The 22,219-nt window shown below is 45.7% G+C and overlaps 1 protein-coding gene, 1 long non-coding RNA gene and 1 pseudogene across 3 annotated transcripts in view; 1 reads left to right on the forward strand and 2 right to left on the reverse strand.

The window, feature by feature from the left end:
* Positions 1-659: 659 nt before the first annotated feature.
* Positions 660-21,729, reverse strand: LOC129546974 (uncharacterized). 2 transcript variants are annotated; one of them, XR_008683985.1, is made up of 4 exons: positions 21,616-21,729; positions 5,459-5,575; positions 2,918-2,985; positions 660-851 (listed from the first exon to the last, which is right to left on the reverse strand). It is a non-coding gene; the product is annotated as an uncharacterized LOC129546974 (long non-coding RNA). The 2 variants fall into 2 exon arrangements; XR_008683984.1 differs by lacking the exon at positions 5,459-5,575 and having other exon boundaries at positions 21,616-21,725.
* Positions 4,131-4,969, reverse strand: LOC129546973 (transformer-2 protein homolog alpha-like; annotated as a pseudogene).
* A 162-nt stretch (positions 21,730-21,891) lies between the features above and the next one.
* Positions 21,892-22,219, forward strand: part of SMPD3 (sphingomyelin phosphodiesterase 3) — an 85,854-nt gene continuing 85,526 nt past the window's right edge. Inside the window, exon 1 of the mRNA XM_055412458.2 lies at positions 21,892-22,026. The gene's annotated coding sequence lies outside the window, so the exon portion shown is untranslated. The remainder of the gene's footprint in view (positions 22,027-22,219) is intronic.

A 22,219-nucleotide genomic window follows, 5' to 3' on the forward strand; every position in this document is an offset into this window, starting at 1 on the left:
TGAGGGAATTAATTTCTATTGCATTCAAGCACTACAAGGGACTACAGTGGCAATGGCTCCCATTGTTGTTGTTTTGTCGATAAGTCATTTTCAACTCTTCTGTGACCCCATGGACTGCAGCACGCCTGTCCATGGCTTTTCCCAGGCAAGAACACTGGAGTGGGCTGCCATTGCCTTCTTCAGGGGATCTTCCTGACCCAGGGATCAAACCCGTGTTTCCTGCATTGGCAGGTGAATTCTTTACCACTGAGCCACCAGGGAAGCCCAATGGTTACCACAGATGTATATAAACTAAAGTATGAACAAGGCTGAGAATGCAATTCCCCACCCTGCTGTCAGTCCTACCAACAACTACGACCCTCCATCACCCCTTGTGGATTATCCTTGACAGCATCAGCCTCACTGAAGGAAAGCCTGATTCAAAATGTTGACCACAGAGTGGACATTTGGGACTACTTCTTTCACGACCAAAGGAAAAACTGTTTCCTCCCCCCAGTATTGTGTGGGGTTTTTCCTTACATTCAGCAATTCTTACCTGGAATTAGAACAGACCCCAAAGATAAAAGGCTCAGCCCCACAAGATTGCCCCTCTTCAGACAACCATCACATGTAGTGGGTCTCCAGGTTACCCACACTTCCGACTCGGCTACAAACTGGGAGTTTCCATGACCCCCCTCTTCATGTTCCATAGTTTGCTCACAGAACTCAGGGAAACACTATACTTACTATTATTGGTTTATTATAAAGGTTCCAAGTTGGGAACTGTCAAACAGAAGAGATCCAAGGAGCAAAGTATGGGGAAGGGGCACAGAGTTTCCATGTCCTCTGTGGGCACATCACCTGCCAAGCACCTTAAGAAAAGAAAGAAGAAGGAAGTGTTAGTCACTCAGTCGTGTCCAATGCTTTGTGACCCATGGACTGGAGCCCACCAGGCTCCTCTGTTCATGGGATTTTCCAGGCAAGAATACTGGAGTGGATTGCCATTTCCTCCTGCAGGATATCTTCCCAACTCAGGGATCGAACCCACGTCTCCAGTGTCTACTGCACTGCAGGCAGATTCTTTACCAGCTGAGCCACTGGGGAAGCCACCACCAGCACCTTAACGCATTCACTAACTTGGAAGTTCTCTGAAGCCCTTCATTTAAGGAGCTGAGATGCACATGAGCCTGAGACTCTGTTGCTGCAGTTGGCTTCCAGCCTCTGCTTTCCACTTGCCACTTCCCTCCAAGCCACCTTCCTCAGGCTTTGGCCTTTTCAGCTATGTCACTTGTGTCCAGTCTTCACTCACTCTGTGGACTCATATCAAAGCTGGACTTCCTTGGCCTGACTCCTGAGTATCCCCGTGTCCAGCTGCTCTCTCCCTCCTCTGGCTATTTTGTCTATCTGATCCAATCTGGCCACACCCGACACCCACCTGCCAAAGTATCGAGTTGGCTGGTCATGCCTTACTGGCATTCCCTGATCCCACCTGATAGAGGACGGTCCAGAAGGAATGAGGGAGTATGACAAAGTATGGGGATTCAGGGTTAAGAAACTAGGGGCTCCTCAGGAATTAGATGGGAACAGGCATGAACTTGAGGCAGGTTCATTCAAGATTCAAGAGATACGCTTGAGGGGGCCGTCATGACTGAGGGTGGAAACCTCCTGGAGATTCCAGGAGCCGAGCTGAGGTGCTAAGAGCGGATAAGCTGAGGGAACTCTGCAATTGGCTGGAGACAGCTCTCAGACTGGGCACCTTTGTCAGCTGGACTCCCTATGTTCTTGTCTGCAGCATCTCAGAGACACTGCTGGGCAAAGCACACCAGAGAGACTGGAAAGGCCAGAAGCGGAAGATCCACAGTGGCCAAGAGAGCTCCACCCTGGGGTGCTCTGCTGGGTGCTCTGGAGAGTGGCTGCACGCTCACCTTGCAGCCCAGGCTAGATTCTCCCTAAGGCACAACACCACAGGTCTAGAACGTCAGAGTTTTCTTAGCTCCTTCGGGCCACACAGATACAGTTAGTAAATCCCACCATAAGGAATTTCAGATTAACTGCTCTCATCTGTTTATCATCCCAAATCTAGAGTGGAGCTGGGATGAGGCAGGAAATACATATTACAATTCAAGATGCCAGGATCTCAAACAAGCGTCAAGGAGTTAATTTGGAAACATATAATCAACTCCCAAGAAGAATGTGGCTCCAAGGCTTCTAAGAAATGAGAATGACGCCAAGATATCCACCTACGAGTGCCATCTCTAACCATCAGCAGCCGTGTGGCATGTGCTGACCCGAACCAAGGCAGTGAGAAGCCCAGCGCTGAGCCCAGTTCTGCCACGATTTGCTGCAGGATCCTGGGCAGATCACTGCTTTCCTGGCTTCAGGCTCCTGGTCTTTACAACACTCCCTGCCCTGTGTCAGGCTGCACAGGGAGTCTCACCCACTCAGTCTATCCAGCCTGATTCCCCAGTAAAGGCTCTCTGGGCTGTTGATCTTGCCCATCAGAGAAACTTAATTTCTCTAAACCTCTATGGCTCTTGGACAGCCTTGCTGGCACAGAGCACTTTGGGGTCAGTCCTTTGAAAGTGGCCATTTCTCTCCATGTAACCCTGACAAAGGACAGCCAAAAGGAGAACAGAGAAAGGAGAAGCAGACCAGACGTGTGCATGCCCCCAGAGAGCGCTTGGCTTCCTCCCGCAGACCACAGGGCTCACTGCTGTTCTTGAGAGGGACAGAGTGTTTGAGCTGGACGGCTTCCGTGGCTCCTCTGCTCTGTGGTCTTGCTGAGTGACTGGCCTGCTCTGTGCCTCGGTTTCCCTGTCTGCCAAGGGGCCCAGTCGTGAGGATTAAGTAAGGATGTGTGTTAAACAAGTGTCATAAAACAAACACCTCACAAGTGTAACTTTCCTCCTTGCTCTCTTTCTAACCACTTCTCACTCACCTCCAGGCATGGAAGCAGCTGCTCCGTAGCTCTCAGTTTGCCATAAGTTCAGAGTGGACCTCCAGGCTCTGCATGAAACAGTTAATGAATGGCTGTAAAACTGTATAGTTATGTTACAAATAAACGGAATTTTGGGTGTCCCCTGTTGCTTTCTTTAAAATCTATTATTTTTTCCTAGCAAACTCTACCACCAGCTGAATTTTGTAAATCCGGTGTTTTTGATAATTTTAGTGGATAGGAATAGCAAAAAATTATGTTAGCCCAAACCACTTTTTTTAAAAAAGGGAGAACAAAACTGAGACTGAATTTATTTTTAGAAATGTCTCTTTGAGGGCAAATATTTATTTTTAAAACAGCAAGAATATTAACACACATATGAAAAGGATTTCTCCTACCAAGTATTTGCCTGTTCAGGCTCAAGAAATCCCAGAACTCTTCAAATTTTCCATTCTGATCCAGATCCAATTTCAGGGCTTTCTACTCATACTGAATGGAATATGAAATTAACTCTTCTATTCTAAATAATATTTGTTGAGAAAACAGTCTTACAATTTTATTTTTTATTATTTTTTTTTTAAGTTTCAACAAATGTATTTAAATACAACTTGTTTTACAGGAGTCCACAAGCTTTTCATTTCTAAAAAAACGATGTAATTTTTAGGGTTCAAAAATTCTGTTCTTCAAAAGAAATGACCAAGTAAGTGTTTTCTTCTATAGCTTCAAACTTTCTACACTCAACTATTTGACTGTTCCCATGCCACCCCAGACAAACTTGACCTGACTGAACTACTACTAACTTCCCCAAAAGAAAATTTAAAAAGGAGTTTGTAGTAAATGCAGACCTCTAATACAATGTCTAATACAATGTCGAACACAAAAGAAGCTTTAAAAAGATCGTTTCTTTCCTCATTTTGATAAGCTAGGAGTGAATTTGCCATAAAAGCAAAAAACAAAAAAATCATTTACAAAGCATAACACGAGGGGTTCCTTTTTTACTCAAGATGTTTAACTACTAAAAAATGACAATTACATCTTTAAGAATATAGTAAAAGGGGTGGAAAATAGCAATACAATTGACAAAGTGTAGATGCTAAACAAACCAAAGATTTTTTTTTAAGGGTTCTTTTTGAGGAGTAGGAAGGATTAGAAGCTTTGGGAAATCCAGAATTAAAAAAAGAGAAAAAGATGTCCTCAACTGCAACTTCTCTGCTTATTAATAGCGTCTTGGGCTGTAGGATCGAGATCTTGATCGTGATCTGTATCAACTATAATAAGGAGAAGGTGATCTTCTTCTGTACCAGTAATCATAGTCTTCATATCTGTCGTACCCACGATCATATCCTCGATCATAGTAAGAATCTCGACGTCTGCCACCTCCTCCACCTCCACCACAGCCTCCACCGCCACCGCCACCATGAGTTGGTCTGCCCATGTATATGCCTGGTGTTGGCGTGTGTGCTCTCTTGATGATAGAAAAATCCACCCGAATTCTTCTACCATCCAGTTCCATTCCATTTGCCCTTTCCATAGCCTCCTTTGAGTCATCTATTCTTTCAAAATAAACAAAAGCAAATCCCCGAGACCGTCCAGTTCGCTGGTCATAAACCACATTGACACCACTCAACAGTCCATATCGCGAAAACACTTCACGAAGATCTCTCTGTTGTGTACAAATTGAGGCCAAACACTCCTAGACAAGTATTGGGATCAGGATTTTCCCTGCTGCCTGTATGTCTTCTCCGGTTAGACATTGGAAAATGACTTCGGCTCCTTCCACGCCGGTATTCTGGTGTGTATGACCTACTTCGAGATCATCTCCTATGAGAGTGAGAATGGGATCTGGATCGAGTATAACGTCTATGAGAATGCCTCCTTGACCTTGACCTGGATTTTGATCTTGATCGAGAATGGGATTCAGTGTTTAGAAACCCTTGATGGACTATGAGATCCTGACCTGCTCTCCGATTTTACACGAGCAGGAGTTCCCGTTGGAGATTTTGACTGAGAGCAAGACTCTCTGCCCTTGATGTTGTTCTCCTCTACATCACTCATGTCGGCTAGGCGCTCCCCAGAACTAAATAAGAGACAAGTCTCGGCTTGAGGGCCAGTGGCCTAATCAACCTGCTGACTGGACCGTGGGGAGGAGGAAAGAGTCAGCAACAATGGCAGCTCCACTCCACTCCCACTCGGTCACAGGCTCTGGCCAGTCTTACAATTTTAAAAGCAAATTTGTTCAGAAATATTTCAGAACCAGCTTTTATGCTGTTTCTTATCATGCCTTATTATTGTTTGCACTGGAGTGTAGTTTGGTTAGTCAAAATTGCCTGACTTCCACTGATGATTATCACATTGACTTTATATTTCACTAGATTAGACAAGGAGCCACATACTGGAGAAGCCAATCACAGCGGTAGTTGACTTAGTCTCTAGAAAGAGTTTCCATACTTTTCCATCATATAGTTTAAAAACACACACGCACATTTATTTTTATTTGGCTGTGTTGGGTTTTAGTTGTGGCATACAGGCAAATGAAATAGTTACCTGTGTCAACATGGACGATTCTGAGATGTAACATGGAGCTGCCAGCCCTATGGGCACAGAGCCTTCATGAGCCATGCTCTGTTTCACTGGGTCCTGGAGCAGGTAGGAGATGGCTTCCTATGATGAATGTGAGAATTATATACAAGACTGGTCTGCATCAAAGCCACCAAGGGTTCAATGCCCAAATTTCCATCATTAGAAATTTAATCTTCTGGGTTAAAGTTAAGGGCTGTTTTAGAAATCAAAGAGATCCAATAGGTTCTGGTTCCACTGTACTCTGCTGGGCAGCCACTGGCCACAGCCAAACCCCTTCTCACTAAAAAACTCATGGAAAGAAGCTGAGGCAGGAAGGCTGAGCAGCAGGGCCAAGGACAAAATTGGAGGCACACCAGTAGTTAAGGTTGATGAAAGGAGGTCAGAGCAAACAACTGGGAAACATTAGGAGACAAGAAAAGCCAATGAGGGACTTCCCCAGTGGTCCCGTGGTTAAGACTCCAAACTCCCAATGCAGGGGGCTGGGGTTTGATCCCTGGTCAGGGAACTAGATCCTGCAAGCTGCAACTAAAGACATCACGTATTGTGACAAAGATCGAAGATCCTACATGCCGCAACCATGAACTGGCACAGACAAATAAATAAATATATTTTTTAAAAGCCAATGAAATCACAAGAGTTTAAGGAGGCATTACAGAAACTGATCACATATCACAGAGATAAATCAGTTCACACGGAAAGATGTCATTAATAACTTAACTTGACAAAATGCCGCTAGTGGCCTCAGCAAGGCCAGTCTTGTTAGAATGATGGGGGTAGAGTCCTGACTTGGTGGAGAATAAAAGAAGGAAATGGAGGCTCAAAACGTGGGTTACTTTCAAGACCTTTGTTCAAAAGACAGGGTGGGAGGTGCCCGGGAAGAGATAGTAAAGCTAAGGTTTTCTAGAATGGGACAGAATTATGCTAGTAGAGAGAAGGAAAGGAAAGGGAAGGATTAGGGAACCAGAGAAAGAGGGTCATTTATTGAACTGGGTGCTGGAAGAGGCAAGAGAGGGTAGGAGGGGGAGCCTAGGAGGACGTTGCTCTTGGAAATGACGCATGGATCCTGTTGGCAGCCAGAAAGCAAGGAGCTGAGAACCTGATACACTCCATGCTCCCAGAGATGCAGCAGACATTACAGTCACTGGAGACGGAGACAGCAGTGGGGTGGACCATCTGAGGAGAGCCGGACAAGCAGGAAGCAGCCACCACGGGGAATGAAATTAGTGTCTGGCCAAGTGTAAATAAAAGGGCTGACAAAGAGCCAGCTGAGGCAGAAACCACATCTCTGTAGTGGCACTAATTTTCTTTTATCCCAGTAGAGCTGGACAGAGCTGAAGCCCCACAGAGACACTGGAAAGCTGGATTATTCCAGGAGGGGGTAGGCAGAGAGGGTACAGCTGGATATGGGGCTTAAAGCCACCGAGAGAGATGGTTAGGTGACAGCAGCTCTGGGGACAGCTGGGGTTGGGGGACAAAATAGACTTCTCCAGTTTTCTTTTTCATAAAAGACAACAGTGTATTGTTGTATCTTTAAAGCCATTATATGGAAAAGCCATCTGAATGACTGGAGATGACGTTTTCAACATTGAAGTAGCAGGCTGCACCCTACCCTGCTTCTGGGTCACTCACCAGAGTCAAGGGACTGCTATGGGCACACAATTTTCCCCGCCTACGTCTCTGGGCCTCGGGTCCTTCCACAAACTCAGAGGTAGCAACCAGAGGAGATTTCTGCCTTTACTTCCCACCCCTGCACCAGTGACTGGTACTTAAGGTGTTAAAAAGAGAAGTTTACAAGTTTCTAAAATGTGTTATTTTGGTCAACCTGATGAACCATTACTGAAAGAATGCCTGGGTTGAAGACTATTGTGTCCAGTCTTTGCTTTTTGAACAGGGACTTGCTGCTGACCACTGCAGCAGTTTTATCACGCTCTTAAACATCTTTAAGCAATTTGTCAGTTTTCCAGAATTTAGAGATGTGTTCTACTTTTTTGCGCTTTACAATTTTTAACTCATTTTCTGGCAACTATTCCTGCTCTGCATTGTTTATACTCATAAAAAATCAGAATTACCGAAATATTCAACAAAAGGAGTTGTTTATAGTCCTCTTTTCTCTTATTAGAAAAACAGTGCATGTTCATGTCATAAAAGGTAAAAGTGCAGACAGGAAAAAGAACTGAAGGATGTGTGGACTCCCTCCCAGAGACACCAGTGCTAGTGAACACCCAGAATCAAGCCTTCCAGGTCCTTCTCTAAGCCTGTATATAGTGGGTTCACACCATATTTACCTATTGCAACCACTTATAATTGCCTTAAGGAATCCAGAACTCCAGGCTTAAGTTCCCAGTCTACCGCCTCCCTCTACAACACACACCCGCTGCCTGGCTTGTGCCCTAGGGAAGGGGTTTTGTAAGTGAGAGCTGAGGATGCTGTGAGGTAAACTTAAAGAAGAGGAGAAAGACATTGTGGGCTCTTGCTGGAAGGTGAATGGCCACATCTACCTCAGGGACTGCAACGCCCTCACTGAATAATCATGTTTACCACCACCCCTGGACATCTGTAAATCATCTAGAACCTTGTAATTTGTGCTTTTGGAGAGTTCCACAAAGCTGTGGTGAGCCCCTCAGCCGGGGACACTCAACTCATGGCCGAGTGGAGACAGTGAAACTTGAACTTGAGCCATAACAGACGAAGAACAAAGTTCAAAGGATTAAATGAACTACAAATGCCAACTGCCATCCTGAATGGTTGTTGTCCTGAAATAACAGAAACAGTGCCCTTTTCAGCATGGAGCATCCTAGGGTATGGGATATGGAATGAGAGGATGTGCTCCAGACCCCCAGAGGCGCTGCCTTTCCCTGCCCACCATCAAATTCTGTGACCAGGTTCTTTCAGCCTCCAGTACAGGAAGACAGAACATGGGGAGTTTCTTTCATGCCCCTAGGACACCGCAGCGGATGGCATTCCCCATGCAGTCTTCAGAAAATTGATGGGTGGATTGGCCTCAGTGGGCCACATGGTATATCATACTTGGTTCTGCCCCATTCTAGACCTTGAGAAAGTTACCTAATTTCTCTGATTCTCCAATTACTTGCCCATAAAATAGGGACCCTGGTAGGATTATAAGGACTAAACTGAGGCTGTGTACAAAAAACACCTGGCACTTTACCTGGCATGTACGTGGTGCCCAGTGAGTATTAAATTCTTTACCTCCCAGCCCAGTGGTCCCATCATGCCTTCTCAGACTTACCACAATCTGAGTAAGAGCATCCCAGAGACGGGAGTGAACAGCATGTATTCATTCAAGTCACAATTACACAAAGTGCCTGTGTGCCTAGCACCCTCGAACATCGACTTCACTTAAAGATTTTTCAAAATACTATTTTAATATTCAGACAAATCTCATGGAGAAGAAAGCAAAATTTGTATTAACTTTAAAGAAAAATGTGAATTAACTGGCCTATGCCCCAGGCTTCCTAGGAATCCCATACAGAGAGGCTTGAAGGTGCTAAGTCAACCAAGGACATGACCTGAGGTCCAGGTCACACAGATCGTCACATTTTCCTGCAGTGAGTCACAAACCAGAAGTGACATGGTCCCTCCCTAGAAAATCAGAGTGGAAAAGAACTTGTCCAGAGAAAACCAGCCAATTACACAGCGAGCCCTCATGGTCACTGTGTTCACTGTCCCCAGAGCCTTGCTTGCACAGCCTGTCTTTCTGAGAGTCATCCTTGGGCCAGCTCTTTCAAGATTATCTCAACTTCAGTTCTCTGGAAAAGATACTCCCATTTCTAGGAAGACATCATGAAATCTGCTGTGTGTCAAATCTGGGATGCTCGGCCAGGCCAAAGTTGTTTTCCTCACTTACTTCCTAGTCTAGCCTCCGACACTTCCAGGGTCACCCTCCAAGGTCAGATTCTGGGATGTAAACTGGACATGAATCCATCCATTTACTTTTGCTCTCTGTGCCCTGATGGACTCAGATCTGGTCCTTTTAACACAGGTCGACCTGGGCTGGAGATCATATCTCCCATTTTTATCTTCTCATCATAAAAATGAGAAGTAACTCCTTCACTGAATCAATCACCATGTCAGAGGTCAGCTAATTTCATATTTGATATAAACAGAAAAACAATAGCCATAACCATCTCTGAGTGGTGGGAATATAAGTGGTTTCTAATTTCATCATTTTGCTTTACCTGTATTGTCTCATTTCAACAATGAAATGTGCCTTTTGTGTACAGAGAAAGAGAAAAAAATGTAAAGACTAACATTCCTCTCGCTTAGCTGTTTCCCAGTGGATTTACATTCTGAATTCAAGCTTAAAATTCAAAACCAAAAGCAACAGGGTATTTTTCCATTGGATAGGAGACTACAAATCCAGTAACCCCTCCTTGCTCTTGACCAAGCTGAACCAAACTCCAGTTTATACTTTGGTTTACCAGATCAAAGGAAATTGTTTTTGAGAGAAGATTATTTACCCAGTGTATTCTGCATATGGTTATGAGCCAAAATCACAACAAAAGCAGAAAACCTACTGGTGAGATAATTCAAAGCCACAGGCTGGGGAGATCACATTATTCTCCAAAACAATGTTACCTGAGGAGGTAACACTGGTTGTGCAACTAGATTTGTAATTCAGTCAACAAATCTTTGCATATTCACTGTGCTCTAGGCACATTCTAGGCACTGGGTACGCAGCAGTAAACAAAACTAGCAAAAATCCCTGGCCTCTGGAAGCCTGTATTCCGATCTGGGAGACCGAAACAGGAAAATCCTTAGCTTAGTATTAATACTGTTTCTATTGTTTTGACTGGTTTCCTGTCGTTTTTCTCAGTGAAGGAGAACTTTCTACCAAGTCCCTACTACCTCCAGTGGCTGGGTATTTCTTGACACAATCCTTTCAGGAGTGGGACAGACTGGATCCCAGTACCTTTGGAGTCACAGGAGTCCCAGTAATTAAAGAACTGGAGAGCTGCCCTGCCTTGATCTTGCTGCAGTGATTGTCACAAGGACTTAGCTGATACCAAGTGGTTCCTTTATCCCTAGAGGAAGAGGATGAAACACCCCAGCCATGAATGGACTAGAGAACTGAGCCAGAACACTGGGAGACCAGGAGCTGCCACAGCGGGCTACAGGGATAAGCTGAAACAGGAATAAGACTGACGTAGGGAGAAAATTTTAGCTCCAGGTAAGTGAAAATATTTCAACAGCCAGAGCTGCCCCACAGTGGAATGCGCTGAAGAAAAGGCAATTCCCAGGCTCTGCTGATGAATGACCAGCTCAGCTCTGCCACTTACTGTGTGACTCTCAGCTACTCCCATAACCTCGATGGGTCTCAGTCTCCTTGTCTGTAAAATGGGAATTGCGATGGTGCTTAGTTCATGGAATTGTGGTAAAGATTTAATAAGAGTAGCACTAAAGTTCCAGTTCCAGGGTACTGCCTGATACAAAGTAACTTAGACACTGAAAACTCTACTTAGATCAGATGATGTTTGAGAACTTACATTCTATGCTGGCTTTATAGTGGATTTTATCTTATTTGACATCAAAATAATATTACATACAATCATATTTGGCAAGAGGATTAAAATCTACAATTGCAGTATTAACATCACAAAGATCACTAGCTACAGCAGGGAAAGAACCTACAGTCACCTATGAGGATCACTCTGAACAATGTGAACGCATTTCTGATAGGCCACGGTCCAGGCCCAGCCCATGACCTCTAGCTGATTTGGACACGCCATGATCTTTGTCCTCCCTGGAGGTGCACCAGGGTACTGGGCAAAGGCCAGGATCAGGCCAGTACCAGTGTTCAGCGCTCAGGGAGTGCCCTAAGGCAGAAGCACCAGCCCTGATACACATCCTGGGCTGATCTGGGCATGATCTGGGGTTCAGAATAGAAAGTCCCCAGAGAGTCTGTACTCAGTGTCACAAAACTCCCAAGGGCCCATTCATGGCACGGGAGCAGTGCCAGCCTCAGCCCCACTCTGGGTCATCCAGGGCTGATGGATTCAGATGACAGCCTGTGAGGCAGGACTCTGGAGGCACAGCCAGGCAGGGCTGGAGAGCCCCAAGCCACAGCTCAGTTGGACGAAGGGCAGCCTGAAGGCAGCGCAGGGTAGAATCCCAACCTACTCATAATCCCTCCTGTGTTTCCTGTGGTGGGGGCCATACTCAAACAGATCTCCTCTTCTGCCCCAGTGAGGATGCCCAGGGGCAGCTGCACAGCCACAGGTGACCTGTTTAGCCCCGCCTCTGGCCCTGGCTGTTGGTAATGGTCCAAGGATAGGAGAGGCAAGTAGCCAGTCCCCCTGTGTGTGCCCAGCAGGCCCTCTGACAACTGCCATCTCCATTCCAATGGCCTTGGGGTCAGTGGTCAGTCTTTAACTGTAGAGGCAGTTCTAACCCACAAGTTCCTGCCATCACACCCTCACCAGCTTTCCAGGCATGCCTAGACTTGTCTGAACTCTCAGCAGGTACAGAGTTCAGGCCTACCTCCTCTGACTCTCCTCAAGCATACTATTTAAGCATCAAAATCCCAAACAAGAATATCTTATATGTGTGTGGTGCTTGGCAATTTTCAATGCACTTTTCATATCCTGTGTATGTGTTGTGTGTTGTGCTTAGTCGTTCAGTCATGTCTAACTCTTTGTGACCCTATGGACTATAGCACACCAGGCTCCTCTCTCCATGGGGATTCTCCAGGCAAGAATACTAGAGTGGGTTGCCATGCTCTCCAGAGGATCTTCCCAACCCAGGGATCGAACCCAGGTCTCCTGTACTGCAGGTGGATTCTTTACCATCTGAGCTACCAGGGAAGTCCAAGAATACTGGAGTGGGTAGCCTATCCCTTCTCCAGGGAATCTTCCTGACTCAGGAATCGAAGCAGGGTCTCCTTCACTGCAGGCAGATTTTTTACCAGCTGAGCTACCAGGGAAGCCATCCCATGTATAGCTCACAAAATCTCCAGGAGAATTGAGACTCAGTGCCCCAAACCTCAACTCAGCAATGGTCTAAGGAGATACCACCATGACCAGAGTCCAGCACACAGGCCCTGCCACCCGCACCACAGACACCCTTATGCTGGACGGTGCCCATGGCACTGCTCTCACTGGAAACAGATTGCACCCACCAAGTCCCTACAAGGGCTGGGAAGCAGACCCTGCTCCTTTGCTGTCACTGGCTTCTAATTCAAAACTGGTGAGGGGTGGCACGGGTTGGGGGTAGGGCTTGTCTGACTGGAGGAGCCTGAGCCTGAGACCAATGTCCAGGTCTTAGCTGCAAAGGAAAATGGCTCTACCTCATGAGGTGTGGAATTCCTCAAGCACAGGAGGGAGGCTTGGCTGCCAAGCAACCAAAATGAGTGACAAATGTCCAGCCTTGCATTTCATTCCATCATCCCACCAACACTTGAAGTTGTCAGAGAGATTCTTATTATCCCCATTCTAGACAGCAGAAGCTGGCCAGGGCAGCTTCTCTATACATTGAAATAAAACAAGGAGAAAAGCAAAGTCTTGTTTTTGGTCAGGTTTAAAAAGATCAGCTGCAGAAGTATGGAATAACAGGAACTAGGTTTGCCTTCAGGTCATGTAAAGACAGTCTTAGAATCTCAGCAGACCTTGAGCTTCATATGAACCAGCTAAAGAGGCTGCTGACACGGCCACTGCAGACTTGTGAGTGCAACAACGTCTTGGCCTCTGGGTCTGCCAGACTTAACTGGAGTTGACCATTCCAGTCTGACCACATATTTGCATAGATGGGCAGCCAAGGCAGGGAGGTTCTGTAACAACTGGTGTGTGGGCTCTGCTGCTTCAGAGGGCAGAAATGGGGCCACACGGGAGCTACAGGGACCACATGCCAGATCAATACCTGTAGAACAGGGCAAAAACAAGACAGGCTTCTTTGTGAGGTGGAGAATACCTCAGGTGTGTACACCTTCATGTACAAAGAATACCTTCGTGTGTATACCCCACTGCCAGGAGAATACAAACTCTATTTGTATAGAGATACAGAAAGCCATCTATCAAAAATTTTAATTGAACTAGATGATAAATACAGTCCCTTCCAACTCTAAGAGGCTGTAAGTCAACAATGTGTTCTAAACATTGGGCATAATCAACAAGGTAGGACAATGACCCTCCAAAAGCCTCCTGGGGACCCAGAGAACTAAACAATGACAAAGAAAAACAAAAACGTGCACTTTTCCTAGACGTCAATTACATGCAAAAATAAAAGGAAAGGTCATTTTATATGTTTCATTAGCCCAAACTGAAAAGTAACATTCAATACTGGAGAGGTTGTGATAAAGCTGGAACATTCATGCTGGCAACTGGGTAAAATGGGTACCAATCCTTTTTGAAATCAATGTGGCAGGTGGTATCAAAAAACCACAAGCATATTTAATCTTTGACCACAATAATTGTTCACTTGGAAATCTACCTTAAAGAATAATTTGTAAAGGGGAATTACTCTATTATACTTAGAGGCACTCATTACATCATTATTACTAATAAACAAGCAGTCTTAAACAGGAGAGAGATTTAGTATGGTGTTTGACAGCATATTAGGCAATCATTGTAGATGGTGTTTACAAAGAATCTCTATTCCTCAAGGGCAAGTCCTGCATCCTTTTTACTGTTGTAGCCCCAGCACTGTCTGGATCATAGAAGCGCCTCATTTGGTATTTGCTAAATGAGTGAATGAACAACTGAACCAAAGAATTCAATCTTAGCAAGGGAAAATGTTCATTATATGTTGCAAAAAAACAAGCAGAACTCAAAATTATATCTAATTTATGATTTCCAAGATATAAAAGATTATATACGTGTGTCCTACACATGGACTGTGTGAAAGTGTCAGTAGCTCAGTCGTGCCCGACTCTGTGACCATATGGACTGAGGCCCATCAAGCTCCTCTGTCCATGGAATTTTCCAGGCAAGGACACTGGAATAGTTTGCCATTTCCTTCTCCAGGGAATCTTCCCAATCCAGGGATCAAACCCAGGTCTCCTGCACTGCAGGCAGATTCTTTACCGACTGAGCTACCAGGGAAAAATAAAAATAGATGTTAGGGTCATGTGCTAGGGATGATGTGTCATTCATTCACCATGCTTTTCTGAGCACCTGTTACGTATCAGGTGCCATGCTACAGGCTGAGTAGAGCAGCAAACAAAATAAGACACAGTCTCTACCCTAAAAGAGAGTTAATTCTGGTGGGTTAATGGAGTAAGAGTGGGGAAGGGACAGATAATAAACAAATAAGTGAATGAATATATGTCAGGTGGTAGTAAGTGCGATCAGAAAAAAGAAAGAAAGAAAAGCAGGAAAGGGGGATAGAGCGCTCCAGGAGAGGAAAGGCTGCCATTCTATATGTGATGTCCATGAGGATGTTTAGGAAAAATCTTTCAAGCAGCGGGAACAGCAAGTGCAAAGGCTCTGAGGCCAGAGTGTACTTGATGCAATCAAGGAATAGCATGGAAGTCAATGAGCTGAAGCAGAGGAAGCCTAGGGGATGAGGCAAGAAGCTATAGGAGTCAGAATAGATGAGGCTCTTAAGCTATCATCAAGACTGGAGGGCTTGCACTGAAAGAGACAAAGAGGCCACTGGAGGCATTTATATAGAGATGTGACTTATGTTTAAAAAGGAATCACTTCTTTTATATCCTTTTATAAGAATATTTTATGAAAGTTTAAGATGAGAGGAAGAATTTTAAACAATAGACAGATTATCATAACATTCCTGAGTTGATTCACAAAATATTTTCTGAGCCTCCTGGCTTCAGAGGGCTGGAATAGCATGTCTATTTCAAGATTACAAAGATATATCAACCATACAAAAGTCTTTTTTTTTTTCTTGGCCTCGCAGCACAGGATCTTAGTTCCTGGATCAAGGTTTGAACCCAGGCCCTCGAACAGTGAAAGAGCTGATTCCTAACCTGAGACTGCCAGGGAATTCCCCACACACAAAAGTATTTTTAAATAACATTGTTTTTTTCTTTAAAAAAAAAAAAGAGAGAGAAAGTATTCAAATTAACTAACTGATTTTGTCCTGTTTTTCTTTAGAAATTATGGAGGTAATTTTTTAAATTAACATTTAGATGCACATTTCATATTCTATACCAAGTCCCTTAACTGTAAACTAAGCTGCTGCTTGGGAAATCCTAAAGTTGGCTGCTTATTTGCCTCCTCTTAAATATCTCATGCACAACTTCTACAGCATCTCTCAGAACCCATCATTACTGACAGGAGACCCTTGTGGGAAGTCTGTATGTGCTGGCAAGATTATCTGAAAGACTAATAAAATCCTTTTCAAGGATGCAGAAAGGAAAACGGCTACATTTCAAATTCATGGCATTTCAAAGGCATGAATTAAGCTCTAAACTCTACATTTGAAAAAAAAATCAACACAAGTTCTCTAATTTATGTTTTAAACTGAGAAAACAAATCGTTGCTAAGAAATGAAATTTGCAAAATTCTTAACCACATTTTCTAGTTGATATGCATGTACTTAAAACTACAAACTATACCAAAATATAAATGCAGGAATCACTAGCATTGAACTTGGTTGATATAATTTCATCGTGAAATCTGGAATTGTTGTTTGGTTTGGTTAAATTTATTCCTAGATATTCTGCCTTTTAGGTATATATAAAACTGATCATGTGTAGATGATGTTGAGAGGATACTTCTGTGAAAACATATGAGAGCGTTTATTCCTTCTCTTCCTCCTTACCCTTCATGCCCTGGGTAAAAGGGCTCCTTCTTAGCTCCCCAACATCTTGATTACTATGATAATCCTATTAGAGGGCTCTGCACCCTATCCCTTCTTCTTGCCCTCATCTGTTAACTTCTCACACAACGTACAGTTTGGCATGGGGCTACAAGACTTCCTATCTCCTTCAAAGCAGTCATATCCCTGGAAGACTTCCCAATGACCCATCCAACAAATGGGCTTCTCAAACCCATGACCTCCTCTGTCCACTCCAGCCACCACGCCCCTGCCTCTGCCCATAGCCCCTCTACCTCTGACCAGCATGTCTGACCTCTCTGCTCTTCCCCACTGAGAACCCCACCCCTCCCATCTTTCCACCCCATTCTGGCTTCCCCTCCCTCCTCTTTCTTGGGGTACTACCTCTTCCACCTCTCTTGTCAGCATCTCCAGCTTCCTGGAAGAACTGTCTCCCTTGTCCTGCAGAGCCCAGCCCTGGACCAGCCTCACCAGTAGCTTTCTCCCTGTCTATCTCAGGGCTGATGGGATGCTGAAGAAAGCCCACGCCTCACAGATCAATGCTCCCACAAATCCATGGCCTCCGGCCTCATCAGTCCCTCACCACTAGCTCGCAGTCTCTGTGGGCTGCTCTTAGCTTTCCCTCCTCTTCTCCATAGCAGCCATCTTGAATATTTTTTTCTTTCTTCAAGCTTCCCACCCCATCTCACTTCCTCACACTGAGCAGGTATTCTTGCCTCCCATCCACTCCAAGAGAAGTAATAGCCATCAGGCGTGAATTCCCTCCATTTCCTGAACCCACCTCCCGACTACCTACCAACCAACTTTTGATCTACCTGCATCTCCAACTCCTCCTTCCCTTCTCCTGCCTGAGGCTCACTCTGAACCTCACGGCCCCACCTCTATCCTCTCGCTGACCTCACTTCATTCTTCAATCTTTCTCTTTCCTGTATCCTCAACTATTCATATACCGGCTTTTCCCTATGAACATTTTTAAAGGTCCTAATCTCTCCCAATTTAAAACTGTCTCCCAACACTATTTCCTTTCTGGTTTTCTCTCTCATCCCCTTCAAAACTGCTAACAAGAGTTATCTCCATCTACCTCCCCCACACTCAAGACTTCCACCCTGCTGCTCCATTGAACCTGCTCTCTCCAGGATTGCCAGTGACCTCTTTGTTGCTAAATTTGGTGTTCATTTGTTCAGACTTTGGCTTACTAGACTGTTCTACAGCATGTCAACTCATATCCTTCATGTGGCTGCTGTGCACACTATTCTTTGGTTTTCCTCCTATTTCTCTGTTTTAACCTTTTCTTCTGGGCTCTTCTTCCTCTACTTGTCCCTTAAATGTTGACACATCTCAAGGGATTTTTGTTTTCTCTTTCACCCTCTCTACAGAAGTTTCATTCATTTCCATGGCTTCGGTTATGATGTATATGTTAAGAGCCTGATAACTTAAGGTGTTTTCTCCAGATCATATCTCTCAAGGATGACAGGCTCTCAGGCTCTGTCTTTTTTATTTGAATTAGGTTCAGGGTAATAGTATCCCTGGTCACTTCTTCTTTGGCCTGAATTCATTACTCCCATATATTAAGGCATTCTCCCAAGATAAGCTCCAAATCACCCGATGGACATCTCACCTGATGTCCCACTCACCTCAGACTCATCTCCTCCTCTTCCTGCCTAAGCCTGCTCTCTTACTATTCAATACTTCACAGGAAAGCACCACCATCCACTCACCTAGTTACCCAACGCAGATACCTGGACATAATACTTGACTCACTGCTCTCCTCCTCACCCTCAGCTCATCACTCACAAAGTCCTCTGAATATTTCTTTTTTTGTGGAATCTTAGATCCCCAAGCAGGGATCGAACCACTGGACAGCCAGGGAATTCCTTGAATATTTACCTCCTTAATACAGCTCAGATACACCCCTTTTTTCATCTTCATGGACTCTGTGCTTGATAACTGCAGCAGCTTCCAAACTACATCTAAGCCTCATTCTCTCCTGGTCATTCTCCACACAGGCCCTGAAGTGCAAGTATTAGTCTCTTAGTCCTATCAGACTCTTTGCGACCCCATGGACTGTAGCCTACCAGGCTCCTCTGTCCATGGAATTCTCCAGGCAAGAATACTGGAGTGGGTAGCCATTCTCTTCTCCAGGGAATCTTCCCAACCCAGGGGATTGAACCCAGGTCTCCTGCCTTGCAGGCAGATTCTTTACTGTCTGAGCCACCAGGGAAGCTCCCACACAGGCCCGAGACCTTTTCAAAATGCACATCTTCTTAAAAATCTTCATTACCGTTAAAATAAAGTTATATTTCTCAGTCTGATATACTAGGTTTTTCTGGAGCCCACCCTGATTAATCACTCCAGCCCCATCTCTGAGATTTAGCAGCCTAGTTAATCCCCTCATTATTCAATTAGAAGACACATGGAACTTCACCAAGACCTTTTGTCTCTCTAACAAGGGAGGAGGCTAGCTCAGGGTTCCCCTGGAATCCTTTGCAACTCCAGTTTATAAGCATCTAGAATTTTTCCTACAATTCTCTGCTGTAAAACCCGCCCTCCCCCCTTAAAAAAGACAAAACAAGCGACTTCCCTGGTGGTCCAGTGGCTAGGACTCTGTGCTCCCAATGCAAGGGGCCCAGGTTTGATCCCTGGTCAGGGAACTGGATCCCACATGCTGCAACTAAGAGTTTGCAGACCATGACTAAAGATCCTGCATGCTGCAAATAATACACAGTGCAGCAAACAAAACAAATATGTGGAGTGCATGTCTGAGCAAAATCATACAATAATAAAAGGGAATGGGGATTTGAACTCAGATTACCCAGAACATTACCTCCTGTTTATTTATTCATAGTCAAACCAACTTCTGATTAATTCAAGATGAAGATTGTGGAAAGAGACAAACATTCACTCAGTGCTTAATATTTATGAAGTGTTTTACATAAGGCATTTCATTTCTCCCTTTCAACACTGTCAAATAAGCAAACTGCAGATCTGAGAAGGTGGTTTTACAAGGTCACACAGCTAGTAAATGGGTTTGAATTCCCCACCTCCACCTTATTAGCTGCTCCCTACCACCAATAAACAGCATTTTACAACTGAAGAAACAGGTCCAGTCTGGGATCATATATACCTAGTCAGAGGCAAAGTCAGAATTAGAAAATTTGGATTTCCCGACTCAGCTTGGGTGAGCGGATGCTATTTTAGTCCCTGCTTTCTGGGAGAATCGTGGAACCCTGACTTTTACCCTGCAGATAACAATTTCCTGAAAACTAGCACTACTCCTGAAAGGCTAAGCTGACCTCTAGAGTTTCAACTGTTGCTCCAGAAGGCCTTCTTGGGCAGCCTCCTGCTGATACTGTGCTGCTGCTGGGCTGATGCCCACCCTGTGGTGTAGTCGTCCCCCCCTTCCCGCTTTTCCAACAACCTGTGCTCTCACTGCATCCACAGAACTAGGCACTCTGTCAGCACAAATCCCATTTCCCCCGTCTCCTTATACTTTCCTCATCCTCAGTAATAAGACCCTCAACTGTCCACTTAGCTCCAAAGGCCTTTCCTCGTGGTTTAACCAGGATCAAAGCCTCTCTGCCATGCCCCATAGAAATCCTGTTAGTTCTTCTCTAAATGCAATCTATTTGACTCCTTCTCCCATTCTAGCCTTCCCTCCCTGCATGTCATCAACACAAGGACTGCAGGGTTGCTTTCTCGGGCTCTGTCCTGTTGGTTTGAATCAGATTCAGGGTAATAAACCTCCTTGTTACTTCTCTGGCCACAAATTAACTATTCCTGTTTATTAAAGCATTCTTCCAAGAATGCTTTAACTAAAATATATCCAAAACGCCTGGACAAAGTGATGTATGAAGCATGTGTGGGATTAATTGGACCATCTGGCCAATACCAGGGTTCTGAATGGGGAAAAAATCAGAAAAGATGCTATCTAGCAAGGTGGGATAGCACACCAGGGCCCTATGATGCTGAGAAGAGGGCTGAAAGGGCAGGGATCTCAGACTGTCTTTACTTCATTACTGACAGGAGCAGGAGCTCTTTCCCAGAAACGGAGTGGGAGGCAGAGTGTTTAGGCACAGAAAGAAGAAGGGCCAACAGCTAGAAATAGAGGAACACGAAGAACTGATGACATTTAGGGGAGAATTCACAGGACTTCTAAGGAATAATAAGCATAAATCTATCACTCCCTGCGTCACAGGACTGAAAAACGTCAAAGGCCCTCTAAGCACTCAGGCAAAATTTCAATCCATTGTGTGAATAACATAAACATTTCTTCAAAGGGGTGGCATCTCTCTAGTTGAACACTTTCAGCAATGGGAAATGTCTAACCTTAGGAGATTAAAATCATGGAGGTGGAAGGCAAATTCAATTACACTACATTCAGTTTCAATTCTACAAGTATCTACTGAGTACCTACTATGTGCCAGACACTATAGGCCCTGGACTCTAAGTGTGAATAAAAGACACGGTTCCTGCTCTGTGGATCTTATCTGTGGAAGACAGACATTCAAACAAATAGAACGAGGGAAGTAGAAAGTGCAGCTCAAACACAAGGTGAGGTACCTCATAAGTAGCCGGGCATCTGGGAAGGCTTCACTAAGGAGGCAGCGTCTAGGCTGGGACTTGAAGAGCGTGAGGGGTTAGCTGAGCGCAAGGCGGAGGGACCCACGGGAGAGAACGGGTGCTTAAGGCATCCCAGCTTAAGAGAAGTTCAGAGAAGTTCAGAGTGTGGCAAGAAAGTGTAGTCTAGATCTCGAGGGGCCTTTAGATTGATACTGAGGAATGTGGTTTAATTCCAGAGGCAATGGGAAGCCTGGTGAACGCTTTTTTAAAAAGCAGGAGAAGCGCCCTCTCTCTACGCTGTGAAAGACGTTGCGGTACGGGGAGGAAGGAGGCCAGAAGCCAAGATGGGAAGGCCTTGATGGCCCAAGGAAAATGACCAAAAGTAAAGCGCCTCTCTACGACAAGACAGGGCCAAAAACAAAGGGAGAGAGTTCAGAATGCGCCCCTTCCACTCTCAAGCCGAAAGTCTCCGTCCTCTCTCACCATTGCTGGGCAAAGCACGGAGGCTCGCTCTCGGTTTGCCCTAACACCGTGGAGTGTGGGCGGGGAGACGACTCCACGCCCTTCTTCCCAGATAAGAAAACTGAGGCCCACAGTCCTGATGTGGGGACCAAGGCGAAAAAAGAATGCAAGCCGCCTCCCAAGAGGCTGCCCGAAGTCACGCACAATCCGTCGAGGGTCCCGTGGCCTACCCCATTTGTCCATCAGCCATTCCCAACTGGCCGCCTTTGCTATAGAAACAGTCCTCCCGCCCTCCTCAGCGCCTCGGTTTCCTCAATGCACCCTGGGAAATGCAGTCTATCTCTCGTTACCTGGCCGATGCATGAGCCCACTCTGAGTCCCTAAGGACTACAAGTTCCAGAAGGCTGTGCGAAAACTCCGGTGGTCTCTCGGGGATGCGGTCTTGTAGGAGACACAGAGGAACCCCGCAGGCGGGGCCGAAGGGAGTGGGGATGGCGGCCCCCAATGGGCGGCCTCCTGGGCGGAGCCCAGGCCTCCATTGGCTACGGCGGCACGGAGGAGGCGGGGACAGCGGAATGAGGCGCGGAGCTGTTCGCAGCTCCAGGTGCTGAGTCCGAGGGAGGCTCTGGACCGGAGAGCCGCGGTCGCAGCCGTCGCCGCCGCTGCCGCCGCGAGAGTCATCACCTGGAAGCTGAAGCCGTGAGGAGCCCAGAGGAGCTGGGTGCGCTGCCGGGCGGCGATAGCCCTCCCGCCTCTCTGAGGTCGGTGCTGCTGGATTCGCTTTTGTTTTATTGGGGAAGGAATGAACCGAGGCGTGAGGGGATCAGGGAGTTGATGGGACCAGTCCTCGCCGCCCCCAAGACCATCTGTCCCGGAGTTCTGTTGACCGGCTCCTCGTGAGTCTCCCTGTGGCCCCGTGCCTGGGATCGGAGTAGCTTTAGTTAGTTTTTGTCT

Source organism: Moschus berezovskii, chromosome 22 (genome assembly GCF_049115385.1).
Source record: "Moschus berezovskii isolate FMDL1 chromosome 22, NW_MosBer_1.0, whole genome shotgun sequence".
Taxonomy (NCBI): Eukaryota; Metazoa; Chordata; class Mammalia; order Artiodactyla; family Moschidae; genus Moschus; species Moschus berezovskii.